Genomic DNA, 12,046 nt, shown 5'->3' with positions numbered 1-12,046 from the left:
GGGTTAAAGTGGATGCTGAAATTGGAATTTACCATTAAAATAATCAGAAATATGATTTTTTTTCACTTATTAAGCTATCTATATCTATCACTTTGGACACAATTGGTTATTCCTGTCGATATCAGACATTTTGTTTGATGGCTTATCTATATTCCTTCATGGAATGCCCAGGCAATGAAATCTAATGATGCCGTGGTGGAAGGCGTAGTTATATAATATATATATATATATATATATATATATATATATATATATATATATATATATATATATATATATATTGTCCTAAAAATGTTTATAGTTATCACACAACTTTTATATTTAAAGGTATGAATGCTATTTTTAACATCTAAATCATTCAGACATTATATTTATTCGAGAAAATGAGATCACATAGTTAATAGAAAACTTCTTTATGTCATTTGCTTTCTTTTTTTTTTGGGGGGGGGGGGGGGAGGATGGATTAAGGTGGAGGAGTTGAGAATAGAATTAATTTTGATTCAACATAAGATAAGATAAGATATACTTTATTGATCCTGAATGGAAATTATATATTACTGAATATGATACACCCGAAGTTATACTTTTCTCAGTGAGGTCCAAGTCGCGCATTTTCCATTGCTATCAATGGTGAAAACAATGATAAAGACGCTCACCTTCCGATTGGTAGTTCCCTTGTTCGTTTCTCGCTATGTTTAGTGCAAAATTGAGTCATTGAAACGGCTGCTTACTCATATTCTTTCACCTGGTATCAGGAGATCTGAGGTTCGATCCCCAGAGGAAGCAGGTTAATTTTTTTCTTGTATTTTTCTTTCTGCATTTGTCTTGCATTGTTTCATACACTCTTTTATAGATCTTTTTCTCACAGCATTCAGGCGAATAATTAGTATCTGGAAGAACAGCATTGTCTGTGTGAAAAACAAAATGTAATAACATCTCATAGACGAATAAACTCGTCCCAAATGTTGCCTTTTTCTTTTGGCTTTGGACGATTTAAAGCGATTTGAGCACATTAATTGGGTATTGCGCTATTAAAAGATCAAGCTTATTAAAGAGGTTAATCAATGTTTGCTCAAGTCAAAATCCAAATGTAAAATGTCTGCGGTTGAAAAAAACCTTTCGTTTTTATTGTACTGGTCCTCCCTAGTGAGACATGCAATTTACATGTTCAATATTTACATATTGGATACACAGTATTGTTGGATTCTATGGGGTTAAAATTGGAAACAAGGGATGGAGATAGAAACGCTCAAGAAATAAGTAGAAAAGAATATATAATATAATAATAATAATAAAAAATAAAAATAATAAATAATAAAAGAAAGAAGAAGAAGAAGAAGAAGAAGAAGAAGAAGAAGAAGAAGAAGAAGAAGAAGAAGAAGAAGAAGAGAGAGGAGGAGGAGGAGGAGGAGGAGGAGGAGGAGGAGGAGGAGGAGGAGGAGGGAAAGGAAGAGGAGCAGAAGAAGAAGAAGAAGAAGAAGAAGAAGAAGAAGAAGAAGAAGAAGAAGAAGAAGAAGAAGAAGAAGAAGAAGAAGAAGAAGAAGAAGGAGTTAAAGGAGAGGAGAGTTAAAGCAGTCATTGTTATTGTTAAAGTTCTCGTATTACACCCAAAGCCTAAGATCAGGTTTGTATTTTGGGAAACAGAAGTTCGCTTTCATTTAACAAACTCTGGGGAATTTATGAATTGCGTTGAATAACTCACAGCACCCGCCAGCCGGATGTACGTACCAACGTACAAAAACTATTGCACAATTTTGTGTTTTGTTGTTTGTCTCCTGACGATGGCCAAGTGCCGAAACGTTGTTTATTTTGTGTCGTTCCCTTCTATATGAGTCACATTTACTCACTTTATTTCTCCATCCATCTTATCGCTTTATTTAGGCACCTCTATCTAAATGTTTATTGTATGATTAATTCAATTTAGTGAGAACTATTCGTAAAAATTACTGGATTAAAACAATAAGAGCTAAGGGACGTGAATTTCGAGCTTCTCTAGATATTGCGATGTGAAGCTGGTTGGACATGGTTGGTAAACAGGTGAAATTCATCTCAAAATGTGCATGTGTTAAGTTAAGATCTGTTTTATTGGCGTTGTCGTCACCCTCTCCATCTTTTTTTTTTGTTCTCTTTGTTTTCCTAATACCCATCAATATCTAGTATAGAGAGGTCATTGTTATAACCAAGGGAGGCGTGTGGTAGGTATCAACGATTAATCTTTCGTGCTCTTACAAAACACTTTTTTAACATTTGGCCGGAATTTTTAAAGCTTCAAATAGCGATCGATTACAATTAAAATGACCCACACATTATTTAAAATGTCTCAAATCTGAATCATAAAATTCTCAAATTCAAGACATTTTGACAAGAGTTGGGGATCGTTTTAATCGACCGATATTTGAAGTAAAAGTTTTCTGGCCAAAATTATATTTAAAAAAAAAATTGTGAGAGTGTGACCGAAAGATTTTAACTTCTTAACATGGACAGGATTCGACGCCCATTTGACAGGGGTTATTCACATTAATTCACATTTCGACATGACAGAATAGCCATAAATAACACAAGTTACATTTATCATATCTGTATATCGGCATATTAATCGTGCTATTGACACGACACTTTTACATTCTACATTCCACGACTAGTTTTCTATTTACATGAAGTTATACCTTTTTTTTTTCTTTGATGGTAAATTTTTATAAGAGTTGACAGGGGGGAAATCATCTATACATTTTGTGTTGTATTTTCTTCACAACTTTTTAAAGTCACCTTGGTTTACACAGGTACGAATCTATCAGACTCTTTACCGTGTTTTTGTTTTAATGATGACAATAACAAATAGCATTTTATTGCGCTTTTATGAACAAGCTCAAGGCCATTTTATCTGGATCCAAACATTTTATCTCTTATACACACACACACACACACACATACACACATATTTCTTCTTCCTATCTTATCCTTTTTATATCCTCCTTTTTCTCCTCTAAGTGCTCTACCACTACCCCTTTCTCAACCACCTCTATTTTATCATCATCATCATCATCATCATCATCATCATCATCATCATCATCATCATCTTCCTCTTCTTCTTCTTCTTCTTCTTCTTCTTCTTCTTCTTCTTCTTCTTCTTCTTCTTCTTCTTCTTCTTCTCCTCCTCCTCCTTCTCCTCCTCCTGCTTCTTCTTCTTCTTCTTCTTCTTCTTCTTCTTCTTCTTCTTCTTCTTCTTCTTCTTCTTCTTCTTCTTCTTCTTCTTCTTCTTCTTCTTCTTCTTCTTTTCCTTCTTTTACTTCTCTTTACTTCCTCTCCTCCTCCTCCTCCTCCTCCTCCTCCTCCTCCTCCTCCTCCTCCTCCTCCTCCTCCTCCTTCTCCTCCTCCTCCTCATCCTCCTGCTCTTTCTAACCCTTCTCTCCATACTCTTCTCCATCTCATCCTATCCTTCACGACCTCATACTTTGTCTAAGACACATTGTTACCACTCCTATACACAGCAATTCACATAAAAATCATTTTCTTAATATAGCCAGTAAACATTTTATTTTCAATTTTACGATGTCGCCAAATTTATTTTAAAATTTTAAAACTGAGACTCAAAATCAATTTCAACATTAAAACTTTGTGGTGAGTTAGAGGGTGTCGTAATCTATCCAGGATATACGAAATATTGATGTTATGCTTTTAGCTAAAATACTAACAACATTTGCCAACAGAATATAACGTGCCTACACACAAAACTGTATTTAATCATTATCTTTTGTAGTATGATTGATAGAATTTAGTAAGAACTAATCACAAAAATGGATGGCAAAGATCTGAGTTACGACAATTTCGTTCCTTCAATAAGATGTTTCGCCGACCAGAAATGAGAGGGAAAACAGTTTTGTCTGAGTGTTCGCCAGTTTACAAATAAATCTATCAACTTGTGTCCATAATACAATCTACATGAACATATATCGTACTTGATCCTGACCATCGAAACAGCGTCGTGGTCTGTCATTTACGGCTCGATAAACTCTCTTTTTTCATTTTGGCCAGATTATTTTAACTAAGATGACCCTCAACTTGTCAAACACTCTTGAATCCAGACTTAAATGAAACCTTAGATTTAAGACTTCTCAATAATTTTTAAGTCATCTTGTTTTATTAATATTTGATGTTATAAAAAATATGACCAAACTAAAATAGGCCATTTTATGGCCTCAAGTCGTTATGGCAATATTGGTCATTGCTGTCTAAGTTTTGTCATAATCAATCATGAATCATACCAACACGTCCCTTGGATGTCGTCGTTTCCATGGTTACATCTCAACATCATAGAAGGTGGTGCATCATGATGCATCAAAACAATAATTCCTATGTTGTACACTTTGTCTGTGACATATGCACAGCATACGTATTGAATGAAAACGGTTGTAATTCACTTGATGGATCCCTGACCCCGTTGCTTTTAGATTGTTTCCTAGAGCTAGATATTACTCAGTGTGTGTTGTGGTAGCAAAGAGTGAATACAATTTCGAACCAAGACAGCTGATTCATATTGTTTTGTAAACATGTGTTATGAGACACTGCAAGAAAAAGCAAAGAGAAAGATACAATAAAAAAAAAATTCGTCCCAAAAATCACCCTACCCCGCTAAGGGATCGAATCTCAGACCTTCTGGTTACCCTATTATTTAGTTGCTAATAAAAAAAGGATAGAATTAGAGACAATAACTCATGAAGTAATTTTCAAAGATCCTATGTGTTCTCACAAGTTCGGCCTGTTTGATCTCAAAATGGGATCTACTCTTCCTGTACTTTTATGCGGACCTCCCGTCTACCGCCATTCCCCAACGAAGGTGCATTTTATCTGTTATTTTAACGATGTTATGCGTTTAGATAAACACTCACAACATCCGTCAGTCAGATTAATCAGACCAATACGAAAAAATGTGTGTAACCTTTAATATTTCTAGTACGATCGATATACTTTAGTGAGATTTAATCGATAATAGGCTGTCTAAAATTAATAACAAAGATCTGAGTGAGATCAACTTTGTTTCTTCCATTAGTTAAAGTTTTAAAATGAATTATAAGAATCAAGCTCACTAAGACATTATTGTCGTTTTGATATGGTGGGTTACATTTTATATCCGATGTTGACGTCTGTTGAACGGTCGAATGTTAAATTATATGTGAAATTACCGTGTAATTGATAGCCACTCACTGGTAAAAGGAAGGTTCCCCAGGAGAAGATAAGGCAGTTTATTAGAATTAGAGTGTGATAAATTGTATACAAAAAATATGTGAGTGAAAGAGAAATATGCAGAATGTAAGTAAAAGAGGAGTTATTATTGATAGATTCGTAGAGTAAAGAAAGTGAAATGTATCTGCAGGAATGTTTCTCCTGCAGAAATTGTAAATACACATATTAAAATAACAAACATGTAACTATTATGCTTTTATAAAATTTTATTACAACAGTTTTAACACGATTGAGCAGCCATGGCCTTTCAAAGCCGATAAAAATTGAAAAAAGCTAGAAACTGGCGCTTAAAGGACCTACATAGTGTTGTAAGCGCCGTTAAACACATAAAAACAAATAAAACAAATTGAAATAGAGGGATTCTAGAGAGAGAGAGAGAGAGAGAGAGAGAGAGAGAGAGAGAGAGAGAGAGAGAGAGAGAGAGAGGGGGGGGGGGGATAGAGGTGGATGAGTGGAATAGATGAAACGAGAGATAAAGGGGTGAGAGGGAAGTAATGTTAGCATTTTACAATGTCATAAAATGATAAGATGACAACACATTACTGCAAAGAACCACTTACTACGTACGAAAAGACACATATCACAAAATGCGCACACAAACACGAATACACAAACACACACATACACACACACACACACACACACACACACACACACACAAAACAACTTATGCCCACGCTAATCAAAAACGATCAAGCTAATTACGGGAGACTTAGAGTCATCAATTAATCAATCAATCAATCAATCCATCAATCAAATCAAACATTGCATGACGCGATTATGGGTACGACAACCCTTAACTTAAATAGTGGACAAATACAAGGAAAAAACGCATATTTTTGTTTATGTTTGTCCAGGTAGAGCAGGCGATGTGGAAATGTTAATTTAAATCTACGATGATCAGACACACCAAGAACAGGTTAATGTACCTTGAGTCTCGTATTATTTATTTAAAACTTCAGTTTTTGTCTGTAAATGGCCACGATACAACTGTTGTACTCTGGGACAAAATATGTATTATAACTAGTTTTCTGGCCAAAATTTTATACGTGTTTTGTTTTATTATTATTATTATTATTATTATTATTATTATTATTATTATTATTATTATTATTATTATTATTATTATTATTATTATTATTATTATTATTATTATTATTATCATCATCATCATCATTATTATTATTATCATTATTATTATTATTATTATTATTATTATTTATTATTTATTATTATTATTATTATTTATTATTATTATTATTATTATTATTATTATTATTATTATTATTATTATTATTTCAGAGTACGACAGAATACTTGTTTGCGGCGATGGACCACATATTATTATGTGTGTCGCATTGAGCATGGTCAACTTGTTGAAATTTGATATGTGTAAATGTCCATATTTTTTATTTCTGCCTATATATTATAACTACGGGTTAAGATCCCCGTTTGAGAGTCTTTTTGGTCTAGATGAGGTTCAATTAAATCGATCGATATTTGAAGGACGAGTTTTCTGGCCGAATTTTTAAATATATGTATTTCCAGAGTACGGCAGTTTACTGGTTAAGGGGTTATAATGAGTATATTAAAAGGATTCATGCAACATGTTATACACCATACACATGTATGATGTTAGGATGTGAAGGTTCATTTGGTCCGTATTGCCTGGTCATTGGACATTATACACTTGACGTCACTGACCACTGTACAGTTTTCTGCTTGTGTTTGTTTGTTTGTTTGTTTGTTTTGCCAGCTAGAGAAGTGATCAGTTCTCACAAAATTCTATAGATAGAATGCGCTTGGCCAAGGAGTTCACAACATTGCCATCCGGAAGTATAAAGGATCAACACACAAAACTATGTGTAACCATGAACTTTTATAGTCTGGTTAATACAGTTTAGTGAGAACAACTCACAAACACGGATGGCAAAAACAATAACAAAGGCCTGAGTGACGTCATCTTCGAACTATCTATACATCGTATTATAGATAGTATGCGCTTGGCTAAGAAGCTCATAACATTGCCATCCGGAAGTATAAAGGATCAACACACAAAACTATGTGTAACCATGAACTTTTATAGTCGGGATAATACAGTTTAGTGAGTATCACTCACAAACGCGGATGGCAAAATACAATAACAAGGGCTTGAGTGACGTCATCTTCGAACTATCTATAGAAGGAATAACATTGACGGCACTCACCTCTTTGTTACTGTTTTTAGCCGACCATTATTATGACTAGTTCTGACTGAATTGCATTTATCAGACCCCTAACATTTAAGGTTACACAGAGTTGTGTGTATCTGTCCGTTATATTCGGCTGGTGGATGTTATGAGTATTTATCATAAACACAAAGCATCAATACTACCGAACTCTGACAAGCCGCACTATAGATAGTATGCGCTTGGCTAAGATACTCACAACATTGCCATCCGGAAATAAAACGGACCAACACACAAAACTATGTGTAATCTTGAACGTTTATAGTCTGGTTAATACCGTCTTGTGAGAATTACTCATAAACGTGGATTGCAAAAAGCAATAACAAAGACCTGAGTGACGTCAACTTCATTCTATCTATAGATAGAACGAGGATGACGTCACTCAGGTCTTTGTTATTGTTTTTTGCCATCCACGTTTATGAGTACTTCTTACTAAACTGTATTAACCAGACTATAAACGTTCATGGTTACACATACGAGGGCTCTTTCAGAAATAACCGAAAAATGCCCATTGCTCAGCAACCAGTGGAGATTTTTTAATTCTGTAAACGACATAATATTCCTTATTTCCTTACGGATATTCCCAAAAATTATGAAGTGCATCATTTTGCACAATGAATTTCTAGACGATTTTAAAGATGGCGGCCCACCTTGAAACTTGGTCAAAGGAGGAACTCAGAGCTGTCATACGTTTTTTGAACGCCAAAAGTCTGAATCCTACCGAAATTCATAAAGAACTTCAGAGTGTATATGGTGAGCATGTTATAAGCCGTACACAAGTCTATTACTGGTGTAATTTGTTTGAAGCCGGCCATTCCGACTTGACAGACAGGGAAGGGAGAGGGCGTTCGATAACTGCGACGTCAGAAGACAATGTGAAGCGAGTTGATGAGTTTATTCGTCAAGACAGGAGGTTGAAACTTCATGAAATCGCAAGCAGTCTTGAAATTTCGGAAACTTCTGCCCATAGAATTGTATTTGATGAACTTGGCTACAGAAAAGTCAGCGCAAGATGGGTTCCTAAGCAATTGACAGACAATCATAAAGAACAAAGATTGGACATCTGCAGGGAACTTTTGAGAAGAAGCAAGAGCTCACGCAGGGTTCACGGGCATACTGCCAACGCCGGCGGAGACTTTCTAGGGTAGGATGTGACTTTTCTTGACAGCATAGTCACCGGTGATGAGACTTCGTTGCACCATTGCATCCCAGAAACAAAGCAAGATTCGATGACATGGAAACATCCATCCTCACCTGTCGCGAAGAAATTCAAAGTCATGCGGTCAGCAAAGAAAATAATGGGAACTGTTTTCTGGGACAGTCGTGGTGTTATTCTGTTCGAAACCTTACAACCTGGAGAAACAATCAATGCTGCAAGGTACTGCCAAACTCTTGACAAGCTTAGGGAGGCCATTCGCAGAAAGCGCCCAGGGCAGTTGACCAACGGGGTCATTTTGCAACACGACAACGCTACACCCCACACAGCACGAGTGACGCAAGGTTGGCTAGAGAAATATGGATGGGAGATTTAACCACACCCACCACACAGTCCAGACCTCGCACCATCTGATTATCACCTCTTTGGGCCACTGAAAAGTGAGCTGGCAGGAAAGCGCTTTGATGTCGATGAAGAGCTTGTTGACCATGTGCGGAAATGGCTACAAAACCTTGACGGAAATTTCTTCCGAGAGGGTATCTATTCCATGGTGCGGCGTTGGCAGAAATGTGTCGACAGACTTGGCTGTTACGTAGAGAAATGAAGGACGAGTCAAGGTATGAACACGTGCAAGAATTTTGTTGATAGCATAAAAAACGCGGATTGTACAGGCATTTTTCGGTTAATTATGAAAGAGCCCTCGTAGTTTTGTGTGGTGGTCCGCTATACTTCCGGATGACAATGTTCTGAGCTTCTTAGTCAAGCGCATTACTATCTATAAATACAAAGTTTACCAGATTGTTAAATCGTGTGTTGATTCAGTTATTTGAGCAGTCATTTCCAGCCGAGTCGTGCGTGGTTATGTCTGAGGTGCCTCACTCAAGGACTCTCTGCTTGGGCTAGACTTATTTTTCTATCAATTTCACCCTAATCGATATCTGACTGCGCTCAATATCGCTTAATTTTATCCTATGACAAGCTGGCGAAACAAAGGGCCATTATGAATTCTAGGTCGTAAGAGAATTTAAAGAACCACAGAATGACCGAGATCTGTGGAGTGAATCAACCAGAGAGCATTTAACACAATGATATAGAAAAATATAAAGAGTGGGGAATATCGTAGCCATCGTTAATTTAGCGATAGCTACGGTTATATCCTCTAAACATACTAAGAGCGCTTTACAACAACAGTAACACTGAACGTATGGATAGTATGCACTTGGCCAAGGAGCTCACAACATTGCTATCCTGAAGTATAACGGACCAACACACAAAACTATGTGTAACCTTGAATGTTTATAGTCTGGTTAATAAAGTTTAGTGAGAATTACTCACAAACGCAGATGGCAAAAAACAATAACAAAGACTGAGTGACGTCAACTTCATTCTATCTATAGGATTTTGCATCCGGCTTATGACACGTTTTGTTACACGTTTTGTATTTCCAGCACAGATAACACTTACCCGCCTAATACTGTTTTCAAGCACTCAACTTTGGGCATTCCCACATCGGGATTCAAACTTTAATCTGTAAGTCGCAAATCGAGGATCATATTCTTGCCTACAAAGTCTAATAGAAAACCATTCTTATCTGTTTTTAAAGTGAAAATTCCACATTTTTGCAGAGTGGCTTCTTCGGCGGCCACTGGTTATTTTACAACCGCAATTATTTACTGCGCATAATTTGACATTGGAAAACAAAACAAAACAAAACAAAACAAACAAACAAAAAAATACCAACCCCCCCCCCCAAAAAAAAAAACAACAAAACAAACAAAAACAAACCCAAGTCATTCGGGCTACTTATACCCTCATATATATTATTATCCTAGGGAGAGGGCCAAGGCCTTTCTGTAAAGTAGATTTAAAATAATTTCGAAATTTTCTCAACATTTTTGGTATCCTTGCCTATTGTTATTGTTGTTGTTGTTGTTGTTGTTGCTGTTGTTATTGTTGCATGGAACCGCGTAAAAGAAAATAAATAAAATTCAAGGCTTTTGAAGTTTATGAAATAAATCATACTCTCAAACCCAAATTTTATAACAAACTAATTTTAAGTACCCAGACTTAATGCCGAATATGGCTCGGTACAGTTTTCATCGTAAATCACCCTCTTATATGGATAGTTATAAATGAAAGTATAGTTCGAGTACATGATGGAAATTATACTGGAAATTCGGACACACACCAATCCAGTTACATAAAAGTATTTTAGTGTGTGTATGAAACGTAATCTCCATGTTCTGTTGTAACATGATGTATGTCCTGTCACTGATCAATCCCCGGATTGGCGATGATTATGATAAGGTTTGTCGTGTGTGTGTGTGTGTGCCTGTGTGTGTTTGTGTTTTGTGTGTTTGTTCGTGTATTTTCATATGCGTATGTGTGTGTGTATGTATGTATGTATGAATGTGTGTGTGTGTGTGTGTTTGTGTTTTGTGAGGAGGTTGGTAAAACTATGTGTATACATGTGTATTGTTTCAATATTGTGACTGAAAATTGCAAACCTTTCCGAATGTCTGTAAATACTGTGTATGCGAGGTTATGTGTTGTGTGTTTGCGCGTGTGTGTGTGTGTGTGTGTGTGTGTGTGTGTCGCCTTAATTTGTTTCTTAACGATCCCGAACCTTTATTTGACTTTGCCCTCTTCACTTTTTCTTTTAATTTTTTAGTTTGTAAGAAAAACCCAAAACATATACAAATAAAACACGTATCATGAAGGGAAATAACAATCATTGGGATTATTTTGTTTTGTAAATAGTGAATTATACAATTTTTCGAACAGAATATATAAGATTTAAGATATCAGGTTGCTGGGATAGGGAAAACTCGTATTCCACTGAAGACGGAGGATAAATCATTTGCAATTGCTGTATCCACACTGTAAACAAGTCGATGACAATTAATTGTGCCCATTAAGAGACATTTTTTAAAAATGCTTGGATTGATATAACAAATGTAATTCAACTAAAACCATGACTTTTGCAACACAATCTCAAAAATTCTCAAACTTGAGCTTTTATATAGAGCAATATCCACTAAACGTGCTCAAATCGCTTTACAAGGGGTCACTGACCAACAGCAACAGTCAACATGTATAACGAGACAAGACGCCTGTTAGGCGATATTGCAATTTTTTTTTTTCGGACAGAGACAACGCTGTTAACAGCCACGTACTCATTTTACACTTGAGCACGGTGAGAATGTGAGTAAAGAGTCTTTTCCAATGACTCAACCATGCACCGAGCGAGGCTCGAACCCAGGACCTTCCGATCCGAAAGCGAATGTCATACCACAAGACTACATAGCCGCACAACACAGACATGACCACCGAAGGGTGGGTCGGGGATTTCCCAAATAATACTTAATGTCAAGGCCAAAATAATATAAAAACAGGAACAAATAGGAACGATCAAAGAAAG

General features: G+C 36.0%; 1 protein-coding gene across 7 annotated transcripts in view; it reads left to right on the top strand.

Moving 5' to 3' along the window:
• LOC144968285 (uncharacterized) overlaps positions 1–12,046 on the top strand; it is a 58,436-nt gene that overhangs the window by 6,075 nt on the left and 40,315 nt on the right. The window lies entirely within an intron of this gene.

This window comes from Berghia stephanieae, chromosome 3 (genome assembly GCF_034508935.2).
Source record: "Berghia stephanieae isolate SIO BIC M18660-M18661 chromosome 3, UCSD_Bste_1.3, whole genome shotgun sequence".
Lineage (NCBI taxonomy): Eukaryota > Metazoa > Mollusca > Gastropoda > Nudibranchia > Aeolidiidae > Berghia > Berghia stephanieae.
The sequence above is the reverse complement of the archived record's forward strand: the minus strand, read 5'-3'. Positions and strand labels throughout refer to the sequence as shown.